Consider the following 4,153-nt stretch of genomic DNA (forward strand, 5'->3'; position numbering starts at 1 on the left):
AACACTGTTTGTCATATTCACTGGTGGCCGTCTGCTTGCTTGCATCCTGGCCTGGGGCCCCCTCTCCACTCCTCCCATTTGTCCCCACCGCCTGCTCAGGCTGATACCACCTTTCAGGTCCCTGCCTGCCCGTGGGGAGTGTCATATTTCCCTCCTGACTCATCCCAGAGCCGCCCGCCATCTGTGCTGGCATCACCTTACCTACCCCCAATGACTGAAGGAGGGCCCCACAGATGGGCCACCCCAGCGCTCAGCCCTGCCTCACTGATCATCAAGGAGGTCTTCTGGAGCTGGGGCACCAAAGCCAGCAGGGCGTGTTCTCAGATTGAAGGAGCCTGGCTACCGAGTCCAGGAGACCAAGAGCAGACCTTCAGCTTGCAATCAGGTCCTGGAGATAGCTCCACCAGATAGGGATGGTTGCCTCCAGTGGGAGCAATCCAGGCAGCCATACCGGAGGAGGTGCCAGTTGAACTTGGGGATTGGGATTCTTTTCCTCAAGAAGCATTTATGGGACCTATGTGCTGGCGACTATCTTCTTCACAGTGATGAATTTGGGCAGGCCCCTGGAGGGGTGGGTTGGTTGGGTGAGCGGGTATACTAGGTGGAAGGAACCTCAAGAGCCAAAGCTCAAAGACAGAAAATGGGTTGAGTTTGGCCACCTGAGAAGCAGTAGGAAATGAGCTTGGAAATTCAAGAGTGGGGACTTGGGGGTGCAAAATGCCATGCTGAGATGCTTGGGCTGTGTCCTGTGTGCTGGGGGAGCCTCCGAGGGTGCTGGAGCAGGGCTGCAGGCATCCCAGGAGCTCTGGTTTGGGGCTGACTCTGAGCAGGCTGAGGCAGGCAGAGTGTTCAGGCCTGAGGAGCGGGGAGGAGTGGCTGGGCTGTGCAAGAGAGAGGAGCAGACAGGAGAGGAGGGGCTCTGTGGGACTCCTGGGGGTGGGCCTAGTTGTCCCTGTTTGGCAAGCAGGTGGAAAAGGCCCTGAGCTTAAGAGAAGGGTCAGAGCTGGGGATTTAGGGTGGTGGGTGGAGAGGGGAACCAGGGAGATGAGGGGATGAGGGGACCTGGATGAGGGGCTACAGCCCCATCCTTAGTGGAAGGAAGAGGAGACAGGGTGGGGCTGCAGGGGTAGGACTAAGGTGAGGGGCCTCAGAGGCTGAACGATGTGGGATGAAGGTGATCAAGAGGGAAGGAAGGGAGCTGCCTGGGCAGTGGGTGGGCCCAGGGTCTCAGGAGCTGGAGAAGCATGTTTCCGGGGATGGAATGCAGGGTGCAGAGGGCAATGTGGTTTGGTTGAAAGATCCTTTGGACAGCTAGGGGACCCCCAGCAACTTGGATAACCACCCTGGGCCCTGGGCCCTCAGCCATGGACTGGAATTCCCAATTCTGTGTGCCAGGAGGTGGGGGGTTGGGTATGGGGATGTCCCCCGTGGATGAGGCCAGGTGGGTAAATGTGGCTGGGGCACAGCCATTGCTCAAGAAGCCTCTGCTCATTCCACCCTCTCCAGGAGGTGTGTGTTTAATAAAGTGTAGATGGGGGAAGCAGAAGATGTGGAGGGGCCTGGCCTGGGAGCTTGAGGTTCCCCAGCCTGTAACCACTATGGAGTGGGGACTGGGAGTTAGACCTTGAATGACAAAGATGCTGCCCCTGGGGGAAGCGCAGTCCCGCTTGCCCAGGAGTCAGACTGAATGTCCCTGGATACTGCAGTCCTGCCCAGGTGTGCTCTCCAACTCTGCCCTTAGCTGTACTGCGCCTGTGCTCATGTGCGCCCCTGCCTGGGCTGCTCTTCTGCCTAAATCTTACTGTCCTTTGAGGCCTGGTTGAGACACCCTCTTCATGAAGACTGTCAGATACTCCTAGCCCTCAGGACTTCTGGGCCATGCCACCTTCTGCCTTGTGGCAGGATGGTGGGTCTGTGTGGTTGTCTCTGTGTGGCTTCCTGGGTGTGGGGACTAGGTCATGCTTATTTGGGTAAACAACTCCCCACCTCCCGATTTGCTGCGTGCCTGGCCCAGTGCTCAGTCTATGGACATAGGAGTCCAGGTGAAATGCCACGGCCCAGGGGCTCTGCTGCCTTTTCTGCTCCCCTCTTAGGTGTCCATTCCATGCGTGGAAAAGCCCACTTATCCTTTAATTGTCACTAAATCATATTTTTGTTCCCATTTTACAAATGATGAAAGTAACTTGCCTAGAGTCACATAGCCAGTGAGTGGCCCAGTCAGGATTTGAACCCTGGTCTGTAGGGCATAAAATCTGGGATTGCTCTTGGTGAGACACAGGCTGTGAAGAGGTCTGGCTGGGCTCTGGCCAATAGAAGGGTGATTCAAAACCATTGGTTTTCCTTTCCTGTCCCCCACTGTCCTAAAGCAGGGTTGGGCCACAGCAGGCCTAGTTCAATTCACCAGCCATCTGATACTTTCTTGTGTTTAATTAGCAAATATTTATTGAGCTCCTATTATGTGCCAGGCATTGTTCTAGGCACCAGGGATTGCGGATTTAGTGGTTAAAAAAGAAGAAATTCCTGCCCTGATAGTCTCATGAGGCAGGCAGACAATAAATAAGTAAAATATACAGGATGCTGGAAGATGGAAAGTGCCATGGAGGAAACAGAGCAGAGAAGGGGGCCTGGCAGGGACAGGCCTGGGGCACTGGGAAGGAGGGGGAGAGGGGTTGCAATGTAAATAAAGTGGGCAGGGAAGGCCTCGGGATAAGATGACATTTGTGTAAAGACCCTCAGGAAGTGAGGGAGTGAGACATGCAGATCGCTAGGGAAGGAGTGCCTGGGCAGAATAGCAAGTGGGGAGGTCTTGAGGTGGGTGTGTGCCTGGACAGGCCAGGAGCCCAGCGGGTCCAGAGTGGAGGGAGAAAGGGGAGAGTAGTAGGAGATGGAGTGGGAGGAACAGGGGGCCAACTCACACCAGGCCTTGTAGGCTGGTGCATGTTCTTTGGCTTTTGTTCTGAAAGAGATGGGAGCCAGTGCAGGGTTTGAGCCGAGGAGGGAGGAGATGTGAGTGACCTTGTGCAAAACAGGATGGAGGAGGTGGCTGGAGAAGGCCCTTTGTCTGTCCACTGGGCTAGCTGAGAGAAGTCAGCTAAAGAGACTGGCAAGTGAGATGGGGCACGGAATGGGCCACAGCCAGATAGATACCCTCAGGGGGCCTCCTGTGGACCAGATGAGGACCAGATACCTGGATTCCTCCAGGTTCTGGGGCTGAGTTTCTGGATCTTGGTTGATCGATTCTGTGCCTCTGTGCCTTACGTCCTCAGGTATAAATGGAATGACAGTCCCAGAGCCCCTGTGAAGACCAAACGAACTGAGCAAACCACTGTGGGAGTCCTGGGGTTGGGAGGGGCTACCAGGGAAGGCTTCCTAGAGGAGGGAATCATTGAGCTGAGCCTTAAAGTCAATACAGAATTCGGCCTGGAGGAGGAAACATGGGTGAGGATGGGGAGAAGGGGAGAGTATTCAGGAGAACCAGTGTGAGCAAAAGCCGGGAGGCTGGACACACCAGGACACTGTAAAATAATGGGTGTTGAAAGAGCCAGGCTGGGCCAGCCGGTGGCTCACTTGGGAGAATGTGGTGCTGATAACACCAAGGCCACAGGTTCGGATTCCATACAAGGATGGCGGGTTAGCTCACTTGGGAGAGCGTGGTGCTGACAACACCAAGTCAAGGGCTAGGATCCCCTTACTGGTCATCTTTAAAAAAAAAAAAAAGAGTCAGGCTGACAGGTCTCTGGGGAGTGGGAAGGCTGGAGAGCCCCTCCCTTCCATCAGGCATGGAGGGTTGTTGGCTCCACCCGCACGGCAGCAGCTGGCAGAGCCCGGCTGCCCCTCCAGCCCGTGCCTCCTTTCCAGCCAGCTCCGGGGCACCCTGTGTCTGGCCCCGCCCCTCAGACTGAGGCGGGGGCGGGGCCCGGCAGCCCCAGAGCCGGCCGCGGGGAGGGCAGCCGGAGCAGGTGGAGGGCTGGCGGCGGGCTGCCATGGCTCAGCCTCCGCGTGCAGAGCCCCAACTCCCATCTCTCCCCTCCCTGCCTATCCCTGATGCCTGCCAGACTTTCGCCTCAGCCGGGGCTCCCGCCTGACCACCCTGCCCTCCCCCTCCGGGTCCGGTGGGGATTTGGGGGCTGAGCTGTCTGGGGTCCCAGAGCCG

The sequence above is a fragment of the Cynocephalus volans genome, chromosome 12 (assembly GCF_027409185.1).
Source record: "Cynocephalus volans isolate mCynVol1 chromosome 12, mCynVol1.pri, whole genome shotgun sequence".
NCBI lineage: Eukaryota > Metazoa > Chordata > Mammalia > Dermoptera > Cynocephalidae > Cynocephalus > Cynocephalus volans.